General features: G+C 42.3%; 1 non-coding gene and 1 pseudogene across 1 annotated transcript; both read left to right on the top strand.

Annotated features, from left to right (window-relative positions):
- The first annotated feature begins 7,848 nt into the window (after window positions 1-7,848).
- Window positions 7,849-9,153, top strand: LOC101278765 (nucleosome assembly protein 1-like 1; annotated as a pseudogene).
- A 74-nt stretch (window positions 9,154-9,227) lies between these two features.
- LOC117195507 (U6 spliceosomal RNA) lies at window positions 9,228-9,334 on the top strand. The gene has a single exon (XR_004475230.1). It is a non-coding gene; the product is annotated as a U6 spliceosomal RNA (small nuclear RNA).
- Window positions 9,335-12,512: the final 3,178 nt, after the last annotated feature.

Genomic DNA, 12,512 nt, shown 5'->3' with positions numbered 1-12,512 from the left:
AGACCAATCCAGCCTTAACCCTCGAACCTCAAAACACATCACCTTTGGACCCTAATAAAGGTATGTTCCCCAGGTCCTGTCATTCTCTCTGCCTACACCCTGCCTTGATCTCCCCATATGGCCTTGTGAGGCGTCCTTTCTCGAGGACCCGAGAGTAATAAACTTCTCTGTTTCTTTTGTGGTCTTTTATTGAACTATATGTTACCCTGGGGCTCTACTTAACAAAAGTTGATTTAGCAAAATCATAACAAAGCTCCTGCACAGCAAAAGAAACCATCAACAGAAAGAAAAGGCACCTACGGAAAGGGAAAAAGTATTTGCAAACCATGCACCTGATAAGTGATTAATATTCACAATATACAAAGAATTCAGAAGAAAAAAACCCACAAATAACCCATTTTAAAAATGGGCAGGGCTTCCCTGGTGGCGCAGTGGTTGAGAGTCCGCCTGCCGATGCAGGGGACACGGGTTCGTGTTCATGCTCCGGTCCGGGATGATCCCACATGCCGCAGAGCGGCTAGGCCCGTGAGCCATGGTCGCTGAGCCTGCGCAGTCCGGAGCCTGTGCTCCACAACGGGAGAGGCCACAACAGTGAGAGGCCCGCGTACCGCAAAAATAAATAAATAAATAAATAAAATAAAATAAAAATGGGCAAAGGGGGCTTCCCTGGTGGTGCAGTGGTTGAGAATCCGCCTGCCAATGCACGGGACACAGGTTCGAGCCCTGGTCTGGGAAGATCCCACATGCCGTGGAGCAACTAAGCCCGTGTGCCACAGCTACTGAACCTGCGCTCTAGAGCCCGTGAGCCATAACTACTGAGCCCACGTGCTGTAACTACTGAGCCCACGTGTTGCAACTACTGAAGCCCACGTGCCAAGAGCCCATGCTCTGCAACAAGAGAAGTCACTGCAATGAGAAGCCTGCACATCACAACGAAGAGTAGCCCCCGATCGCCACAACTAGAGAAAGCCCATGTGCAGCAACGAAGACCCAACACAGCCAAAAAAAAATAAAATAATAAATAAATTTATAAAGTAAATAAATAAAATGGGCAACAGGTACATGAAGAGATACTCAATATTACTAATCATCAGGGAAATGCAAATCAAAACTGGAATGAGATGTCATCTCACAAGTGTAAGGATGGCTATTATCAAAAAGACAGGAGGGCTTCCCTGGTGGCGCAGTGGTTGAGTCCGCCTGCCAATGCAGGAGACACGAGTTCGATCCCTGGTCCGGAAGGATCCCACATGCCGCGGAGCAGCTAAGCCCATGCACCACAACTACTGAGCCTGTGCTCTAGAGCCCATGAGCCACAACTACTGAGCTCATGTGCCGCAACTGCTGAAGCCTGAGCACCTAGAGTCCGTGCTCCACAACAGGAGAAGCCACTGCAGTGAGAAGCCCGCGCACTGCAGCAAGGAGTGGCCCCTGCTCGCCACAACTAGAGAAAGCCCGCACACAGCAACAAACACCCAACACAGCCAAAAATAAATAAATTAAATAAATAAATTAAAAAAAAAAAAGACAAGAGATAAGTGTCGGCAAGGATGTGGAAAAAAGGAACCTTTATAAACTATTGGTGATGTAAACTGGTACAGCCACTATGCAAAACAGTATGGAGTTTCCTCAAAAAATTAAAAATAGAACTATCATATGATCTAGCAGTTCCACTTCTGGGTATATATCCCATGTTCATTTCAGCATTAGTCACAACAGTCAAGGCATGAAAACAACCTAGGTATCCATTGACAGATGAGTGGATAAAGAAAATGTGATGTATATATACAATGGAATATTATTCAGCCACAAAAAGAAGGAAATAATGCAATGTGCAACAACATGGATGATCCTCGAGGTTATCATGCTATGTGAAATAAGCCAGACAGAGAAAGACAATACTGCACAGTATGACTTATATGTGGAATCGCAAAAAAAAAAAAGAAAGAAAGAAGTCAAACTCATAGAAACAGAGAGTAGAATGGTGGTTGCCAGGGACTGGGAGGTGGGGAAATAGGGAGAGGCTGGTAAAAGGTACAGACTTTCAGTTATGAGATTAGTAAGATCTAAAGATCTAATGCTGGGCTTCCCTGGTGGCGCAGTGGTTGAGAATCTGCCTGCTAATGCAGGGGACACGGGTTCGAGCCCTGGTCTGGGAGGATCCCACATGCCACGGAGCAACTAGGCCCATGAGCCACAACTACTGAGCCTGCGCGTCTGGAGCCTGTGCTCCACAGCAAGAGAGGCCACGATAGTGAGAGGCCCGCACACCGCGGTGAAGAGTGGCCCCTGCTTGCCACAACTAGAGAAAGCCCTCGCACAGAAACGAAGACCCAACACAGCAAAAATAAATTAATTAATAATAAACTCCTACCCCCAACATCTTCTTTAAAAAATAAATAAATAAATAAAGATCTAATGCGTAAGATGGTGACTATAGTTGATAATACTATTGTATTTTATAGTTGAAATTTGCTAAGAGAGTAGAACTTAAGTGCTCTCACCAAGGGAAAAAAAAGTAAATACATGAGATGACGGATGTGTTAATTAACTCGACGGTGGGAATCCTTTCACAACGTATATGGATACCAAATCACAACGTATACGGATACCAAATCCTTTCACAACGTATACGGATACCAAATCATGATAATACTATTGTATTTTATAGTTGAAATTTGCTAAGAGAGTAGAACTTAAGTGCTCTCACCAAGGGAAAAAAAAGTAAATACATGAGATGACGGATGTGTTAATTAACTCGACGGTGGGAATCCTTTCACAACGTATACGGATACCAAATCATGTTGTAGGCTTTTAATATATCACAACTTTATTTGTCAATTATACCTCAATAAAGCCGGGGAAAAAAAGCAAGGAAAGAAATAAAATAGTTGTCTAGAAAAGGAGAGTAAAGAGATTAGGGAAATATATTGTTGGGTAGCATTAAGGGCCCCCTTGAAGTTAGTGGTCATAAACTTGAAGAGAGAACAGTTAGCATAATTGAATGCTTTGGTTCAGCCACATTCAGCTGCATGGTGTAGGCTCCGGGTAGATGGATAACTGGATTTTACCAGGGACAAGTAAAAGTTGTGAGGATCAGTAGATTGATTGTCCTCATCAGATCAAAGGTTTGTGGAAATCAGATTGCTAGAAGGAATGGGCTAAACTGACAGGAGGTAGCGGTCAGAAAATGGACCACGTGAATTGAAATGATGGAGACATTGCAATTAAAGTCAATGAGAAACAATGATAAATGAGCAAGGGACTGAGGTAGGGTGGAGAGTAAGATTCTTGCAGGAGAGGAATACAAGGAACTGAGAGTCTAGGATGTTGGATGGATAGAGAAATCACCAAGATTTAAGACAGTTGCAGTGTTGAAGAGAATGACAGTGAAAGAGGAGCTCAAATCAGTAAATGACTGCAGTAAAGAGAGGAAGCGAGTGTCAAGCCTAATAAGAAATTCACAACTAAACTTTTTCTTAAGGATTTAGGGGAAGGGGCGGCGGAGGGGGGGGCGGTCGGCGGGGTGTGTTTGAAAGCAGTGAGAAGACAAAATACTTCCCAATCCTGTTACAAGAAAACACAGACACTAGTTGAGAAGGCTGCAGGTGAAGCAGTTCCTCCAAGACAGAATCAGGGCATCTCAACCCGAGCCCTGCTGATGTTTGAGGCCTGAAGATTCTTTGTTGTTGGGGGCTGTCCTGTGCACTGTAGGAACTTTAGCAGCATCGCTGGCTTCTAACCACTAGTTGCTAGTAGCATCACCTCTAGTGTGACAACCAAAAATATCTCCAGACATTGCAAAATGTTGCCAGGGAGTGGGGCAAAATTACCCCTATTGAGAACTGCTGAACTAGAGCAAGAAGGTGCAGGAAATATTCAAAGAAGAGATTTAAAACATAAGGGCGGGGGGCTTCCCTGGTGGCACAGTGGTTGAGAGTCCGCCTGCCGATTCAGGGGACGCGGGTTCGTGCCCCGGTCCGGGAAGATCCCACATGCCGCCGAGTGGCTGGGCCCGTGAGCCATGGCCGTTGAGCATGCGCGTCCGGACCCTGTGCTCCGCAACGGGAGAGGCCACAGCAGTGAGAGGCCCGTGTACTGCAAAAAAAAAAAAAAAAAAAAAAAAAAACATAAGGGCGGGACCTCCCTGGTGGTCCAGTGGTAAAGAATCTACCTTCCAATGCGGGGGACGCGGGTTCGATCCCCGATCGGGGAACTAAGATCCCACATGCCGAGGGGCTACTAGGTCTGTGTGCCGCAACCACTGAGCCTGCATGCCTCAGCAAGAGAGCCTGTGTGCCACAAACTACAGAGCCCACACGCTTTAGAGCCCGCGCACCACAACTAGAGAGAGAAAAACACGCAAGCCACAACTAGAGAGAAACACGCGCGCCGCAAGGAAGAGACTCCACGCCACAACAAAAGATCCCGCATGCCTCAACGAAGATCCCACGTGCTGCAACTAAGACCCAACACAACCAAAAAATAAATAAATAAAGGAAAAATAATAAAACATAGGGGAGTTTTGCAGATGATTAACCATGAGCCCCAGAAGGCAAAGAGGAAAAGGTGGGGATAAATTTAAGCTTAAAGTTCTTCTGTGCACCAGTCAAATCATACCACTGGCAGCTGACAGATCAAGGCTGGTCCTATCAAGGTGTTTAAAGATGAAGTGAATTTTCTCTGTTTTCTGCAAAGGTGTGTCTCTGCTCTCGAAGTTGCTCTCTTTGATATCACCATTGCCTAATGAAGGTTGGTGACAGGGACAATAAGTTAACAGACCTTGGTATTCCTGTAGCTCTTAAGACTTAAGCTCTACATCAATGCAGGTCCAACTGCCAGTGATAAAATTCCATGGTGCATTGAGGTTGAAATATCCAACCAAGAATGTCATCACAAAAGTTCTGAAAACTGGAAAAGATGCTATAAATTGAAATTAAGTTTAATCTGATTATCCTGTAAAAATAATGTTGGTTTAAAATATTTTTTGAGTAATCAATACGTTCACATCGTTCAAAATTAAGAAGGTACTGAATGGTTTATAATAAAAAAACTCCTTTCACCTAGGTCTTTCAGTTCCCCGACCTCAGGGAAAGAATGATATCAGGGTTTTTTATACCCTTTCGGAGATACTCTCTGAATATACAAGCCAATATGGATACTGAAAAGATTTTTTTTTTTAACAAACCTCTTATTTATTTATTTGGCTGCGTCGGGTCTTAGTTGCAGCACTTGGGATCTTTGTTGTGGTGAGCGGGCTTCTTTCCAGTTGTGGTGCACGGGCTCTAGAGCATGCGGGCTCTATAGTTGTGGTGCATGGGCTCCAGAGGGCAAGGGCTCAGTAGTTGCGGCATGCGCGCTCTCTAGGTGTGGCAGGCAGGCTCTAGAGTGTGTAGGCTTAGTTGCCCCTCAGCATGTGGGATCTTAGTTCTCCGACCAGGGATCGAAGCTGCATTCCCTGCAATCCACCCTGCAAGGTAGACTCTTAACCAGTGGACCACCAGGGAAGTCCCATGAATAGATTTTTTTTTAATGTATTATATTCTTAGACATGATCACACCACTATCATATTCAAACAATTATAAATGATATTGTTATATACAGCAAGTTTAAAACTCATAATTTATATATCTGTATTAACAGTGTGTATAATCGATTACTTATCATTTGACAGGTCACACAGCATAATAATTTTTTTAATTAATTTTTTTATTTTTGGGTGCATTGGGTCTTCTTTGCTGCATGCGGGCTTTCTCTAGTTGTGGCGAGCAGGGGCTACTCTTCATTGTGCTGTGTTTGCTTTTCATTGTGGTGTCTTCTCTTGTTGCGGAGCATGGGCTCTAGGCGAGCAGCTTCAGTAGTTGTGGCCCGCGGGCTCAGTACTTGTGGCCTGCGGGCTCAGTACTTGTGGCTTGCAGGCTCTAGAGCGCAGGCTCAGTAGTGTGGCGCACGGGCTTAGTTGCTCCGCGGCATGTAGGATCCTCCCAGACCAGGGCTCGAACCCCTGTACACTGCATTGGCAGATGGATTCTTAACCACTGCGCCACCAGGGAAGCCCTAATAATTTTTATATAGGGTCCTTCTATTACTTGTTTATAACACCTGATTCATTTTTACTGCCACAATAAATTGAAAAGGAAAAAAAAATTATCATCACAGGTTCATTGTTGCTTCATTGGGGCAATTTTGTCTGGCAGCATTTTGGAACCACTTAAAGTGATTAAGGGTCAACATGATGGTTTCACATTCCAGAAGACTGTTTAGCTTTCTCTCTCTTTGGTGATCTTTCTTTTCTTTCCTTTTTTTTTTACTTATGGCATTTTAAAATTTGAGATATACTTCATATAACATAAAATTCACTAGTTTATACAATTCAGTGTGTTTTGGTATATTCGCTCTGTTCTGTAACAACCATAACCACTATCTAATTTAGAACATTTCCATCACCCCAAAAAGAAACCTTGTATGCATTAGCAGTTAGTCCCCAATTCCCCCTTCTCCTCATTCTTTGATAATCACTAATCTACCTTCTGTCTCTATGAATTTGCCTAACTGACATTTCACATGAATAGAATCATACAATATGTGGAATTTTATGTCTGCCTTCTTTGAATTTGTGCAATATTTTCAAGGTTCATCCACATTGTAGAGTATAACATTACTTCATTTTTTTATGGCTAAATAATTGTAGGGATAAATAAATCCCAATAAAATAATTGTAGGGATATACCACATTTTCTTTATCCACTTGTCAGATGACATACATTTGTTTTGTTTTCACCTTTTGGCAGTTATGAACAATGCTTCTATAACTATTTGTGTAAAAATTTTTGTGTGAACACACGTTTTCAACTCTCTTGGGTATACACCTAGAAGTGGAATTGCTGACTCATATGGAAATTCTGTGTTTAACTTTTTGAGGAACTGCCAAACTGTTTTCCACATCAGCTGCACCATTTTACATTTCCACCAGCAATGTATGAGAGTCCCAATGTCCAATTCCTCTGCATCCCTGTCAACACTTGTTATTGTCTGGTTTTTATTTTTTTAATCTTTTTTAACTTTTATTTTATATTGGAGTATAGTTATGGTTTTGAAAAATTATTATTATAACCATCCGAGTATGTGTAAAGTGGTATCTCATTTGTGGTTTCCGTTTGCATTTCCCTAATGACCCATGATGTTAAGCATCTTTTCATGAGCTCATTGGCCATGGGTATATTTTCTTTGGAGAAATGTCTTTTCAAGTCCTTCCCTCATGTTCAAACTGAACCATTTGGGTTTTTTTTCTTGAGTTGTAAGAGTGTTTTATATAATCTACATACTAGACTCTTGCAAATATTTTCTCCTATTCTGTAATTTGTATTTTCACTCTGTTGATAGTGTCCTTTGATACCCAAAATCTTAAAATTTTGGTGGGGGGGCTTCCCTGGTGGCACAGTGGTTAAGAATCCGCCTGCCAATGCAGGAGACATGGGTTCGAGCTCTGGGTCCGGGAAGATCCCACATGTCGCAGAGCAACTAAGCCCATGCACCACAACTACTGAGCCTGCACTCTAGAGCCTGCACGCCAAGAGCCCGTGGTCCGCAACAAGAGAAGCCACCACAATGAGAAGCCTGTACACCTCAACGAAGAGTAGTCCCTGCTCTCCACAACTAGACAAAGCCCAGTGCATCAATGAAGACCCAACGCAGCCAAAAATAAATAATTTTTTTTTTTTTAAAAATGAAAGAGCTTTTTTAGCACCATCTGCTCGCCACACCGCCTTCTGCTCCTCCCGTCGCCGTCCGGAGTCGCTGCCTGCGCAGCTCCAGCCGCCTGGCTCCCCGTGCTAGCCACCGATATTTGGCGCTCATACAACATGGCAGACATAGACAACAAAGAACAGTCTGAACTTGATCAAGATTTGGACGACGTTGAAGAAGTAGAAGAAGAAGAAACTGGTGAAGAAACAAAAATCAAAGCACGTCAGCTGACTGTTCAGATGATGCAAAATCCTCAGATTCTTACAGTCCTTCAAGAAAGACTTGATGGTCTGGTAGAAACACCAACAGGACACATTGAAAGCTTGCCTAGGGTAGTTAAAAGACACGTGAATGCTCTCAAAGACCTTCAAGTTAAATATGCACAGATAGAAGCCAAGTTCTATGAGGAAGTTCATGATGTTGAAAGAAAGTATGTTGTTCTCTATCAACCTCTATTTGATAAGCAATTTGAGATCATCAATGCTATTTATGAACCTACAGAAGAAGAATGTGAATGGAAACCAGATGAGGAAGATGAAATTTCAGAGGAACTAAAAGAAAAGGCCAAGACTGAAGATGAGAAAAAGGATGAAGAAAAAGAAGACCCCAAAGGAATTCTTGACTTTTGGTTGACCATCTTTAAGAATGTTGACTTGCTCAGTGATATGGTTCAGGACCATGATGAACCTATTCTGAAGCACTTGAAAGATATTAAAGTGAAGTTCTCAGATGCTGGTCAGCCTATGGGTTTTGTCTTAGAATTTCACTTTGAACCCAATGAATATTTCACAGATGAAGTGTTGACAAAGACGTATAGGACGAGGTCAGAACCAAATGATTCTGATCCTTTTTCTTTTGATGGACCAGAAATTATGGGTTGTACAGGGTGCCAGATAGATAGGAAAAAAGGGAAGAATGTCACTTTGAAAACCATTAAGAAGAAGCAGAAACACAAGGGACGTGGGACAGTTCATACTGTGACCAAAACAGTTTCTAATGACTCTTTCTTTAATTTTTTTGCCCCTCCTGAAGTTCCTGAGAGTGGAGATCTGGATGATGCTGCCTAAGCTATCCTTGTTGAGGACTTTGATGTTGGTCACTTTTTACATGAGTGCATAATCCCGAGATCAGAGCGCATAATCAAGATCAATATACTTTACTGGAGAAGTTATTGAAGATGATGATGATGATTATGATGAAGAAGGTGAAGAAGCGGATGAGGAAGGGGAAGAAGGAGATGAGGAAAATGATCCAGACTATGACCCAAAGAAAGATCAAAACCCAGCAGAGTGCAAGCAGCAGTGAAGCACGATGGTCTACCTTCTGCTTCCCTGGAAAGGATGAATTTACATCATTTGACAAGCCTATTTCAAGTTTTTTGTTGTTTGTTTGCTCATTTCTGTTTTGCAGCCTAAAATAAAAATGTCAAATATAATTAAAAAGAAAGAAAGAGAGAGAGAGAGAGGAAGAAAGAGAGAGAGTGCTTGCTTCGGCAGCACATATACTAAAGTTGGAACGATACAGAGAAGATTAGCATGGCCCCTGTGCAAGGATGACACGCAAATTCGTGAAGCGTTCCATATTTTTGAAAAACAAATGCCGCATGCTAACATGTATATATGGAATCTTAAAAAAAAAAAAAAAAAACGGCTTCCCTGGTGGCACAGTGGTTGAGAGTCCGCCTGCCGATGCAGGGGACACGGGTTTGTGCCCCGGTCCAGGAAGATCCCACATGCCGCGGAGCGGCTGGGCCCGTGAGCCATGGCCGCTGAGCCTACGCGTCTGGAGCCTGTGCTCCGCAACGGGAGAGGCCACAATAGTGAGAGGCCCGCGTACGGCAAAAAAAAAAAAAAAAAAAGGTTATAAAGAACCTAGGGGCAGGACAGGAATAAAGATGCAGATGTAGAGAATGGACTTGACACAGAGAGGGGGAAGGGTAAGCTGGGACGAAGTGAGAGTGGCATGGACTTATTTATACACTACCAAATGTAAAATAGATAGCTAGTGGGAAGCAGCTGCACAGCACAGGGAGGTCAGCTCGGTGCTTTGTGACCACCTAGAGGGGTGGGATAGGGAGAGTGGAAGGGAGACGCAAGAGGGAGAGGATATGGGGATATAGGTATACGTACAGCTGGTTCACTTTGTTATACAGCAGAAACTAACACACCACTGTAAAGCAATTATACTCCAATAAAGATGTTAAAAAATTAAATTAAATTAAAAATACACCTTTAAAAAAAGAGAGAGAGAGAGAGAGGAAGGAAGGAAGGGAGGAAGGGCAGAAGGGAGAAAGAGAAAGATAAAGAGAGGGTAGGAAAAATTGGATCACTGTAAATAAAAGAGATTAAAGAGATAAAATGAGAAAAAGCAATCTTGGTGCTTGATTAGATCCAGATTTTAACAAAAAAATTTAAACGAGTTTTGGGACAATAGTGGAAATTCAATAATGAACTATTAGGTAGTATTAGGCAATTATTGTTAAAGTTTAGATGTGATGATGGTATTGTAGGAAATAATATTGCAGTTATATAAGAAAAGTCATTTTTAAAGAGATGTATGTTGAAACAGTTATGCAATATCAGAATATTTCAATTTAATTTAAAACACTTCAGCATTATACCAGACTCTCTTTTTTGTGTGCATGTTTAAAGCAAACACTAAAACTCTGTATGTTAAAAAAAGCTATCACTGCAAATAATGACCTTTTTGGACAGTCCTGCCGCACTGTCAAAACAATATAAACTATTCTGTGTTTTTGCTTTTACTTTACTTTTATGAAAATTTTGTGTGATCTCAACACTTTAGTTCTTAGTTAAAACAAGCAAGTTTTGAGTGACTGGACATTAATCTTGGGTCTGCTCACTTGAGCTCTGTATCTGCAATGCCAGAGGCTTGCTGGGGGCATTGGAGCCTAAGTGGTTAGAAGTGTTAATCCGCCAACTTTAAATCCCAACTCTGCCTTGTGCCAGCTGACTGGCTCACCTTGAACAAGTTACTCTACCACTCTCAGCCTCAGTTTTCTACAAAGTGGAGGTAATAATATTAATTATTCTTCAGGTTGCTGTAATAAGTGAGATAAACTATGTTGATTTCTTAGTACAGTGCCTGATACATGGTGAGGACCCAAAGGTATTATTATTGCTACAAGACCTTGGGTGGACCACACAACTTCTGCCTCTGTGAAACCAAGAAATTGGATTAGATTATTTCTAAACTTGTTTCCATCTCTCTTTTGGTGTAAGTGACTTCCCCTCCCTGAGCCTTCATGCCTGCATTTAAAATGAGGAGACTAGGGACTTCCCTGGTGGCGCAGTGGTTAAGAATCCGCCTGCCAATGTAGGGGACAGGGGTTCGAACTCTGGTCCAGAAGATCCCACATACCGCAAAGCAACTAAGCTGGTGTGCCACAACTACTGAACCTGCACGCCACAAGTACTGAGCCCACGTGCCTAGAGCCTGTGCTCTGCAACAAGAGAAGCCACTGCAATGAGAAGCCTGTGCACCACAACAAAGAGTAGCCCCCGCTCACCACAAGTAGAGAAAGCCCATGTGCAGCAACGAAGATCCAAGGCAGCCAAAAATAAATAAATAAATAAATATATTTTAAAAATAAAAATAAAAGTAAAATAAATAAAATGAGGAGACTAGAGGAATTCCCTGGTAGTCCAGTGGTTAAGTCTCAGGCTTTCACTGATAAGGGTCTGGGTTTGGTCCCTGGTCAGGGTACTAAGGTCCCTCAAGCCGCTCGGCATGACCAAAAAATAAATAAAACCTTTTAATAAAAATAAAAATAGAATGAGGAGACTGGAGATACCATCTATTTCTAACATCTCTGACCATAAAGGATCCTCTTCTAAACTTCCATGTACACAGATCTGAACAGGGGAGTTAGACTCAATTAACCAAAACCTCCTCACCTGCTAAGACTGAGAAGGTAAGCTTGGAGAGAGGAAAGATACTTACATATTTTCAACTCCTCCCAAAGTCTGCCTGAGTTTTGATGCTTTATTAAATGAGAAAATGTGCATAAAATGGTTAGTACATAGATGGCATAGCTGGTATAGATGACACCATGATGATAGTAGAGATGGTATGATGATGATAATGAGGAGGGAACTAGGAAGATTGCTCTTTTCCTTTGTCAGGAAGTCAGTAATAAAAAGGTATCATTTCCCCATAAAATGGATAGCGATTATTGAAGCTAACTTTAAAAATATATAAAAATATATAGGAAGGAGACTTGTCCTATCAGACATTAAAACTTAAAAGTGTTTATAATTAAAACAGTGTGGTACTGATGCATGAATAGACAGACCGAGGGAACAGAATAGAAAACGCATAAATAAAATTTAATGCATAAGGAAATTTAGCATATAATAAAGGTGGCATCTTACATCACTGCAGCAAAGATGAGATTTTTAATAAATGGTGCTGAAACAACTGCATAGCCATTTGGAAAAAGGTAAAATTAGATCCATATGTCATACCGTATGTGAGAATAAACTCCAAACGGATCAAGAACCTAAATGTAGGGACTTCCCTGGTGGCACAGTGGTTAAGAATCTGCCTGCCTGCCAATGCAGGGGACACGGGTTCGAGCCCTGGTCTGGGAAGATCCCACATGCCGCGGAGCAACTAAGCCTGTAAGCCACAACTACTGAGCTTGCGCGTCTGGAGCCTGTGCTCCGCAACAAGAGAGGCCACGACAGTGAGAGGCCTGCGCACCGCGATGAGGAGTGGCCCCCGCTTGCCACAACTAGAGAAA

Source organism: Orcinus orca, chromosome 9 (assembly GCF_937001465.1).
Source record: "Orcinus orca chromosome 9, mOrcOrc1.1, whole genome shotgun sequence".
NCBI lineage: Eukaryota > Metazoa > Chordata > Mammalia > Artiodactyla > Delphinidae > Orcinus > Orcinus orca.
Note: the sequence above shows the minus strand (reverse complement) of the source record. Positions and strands in the feature narration are given on the sequence as shown.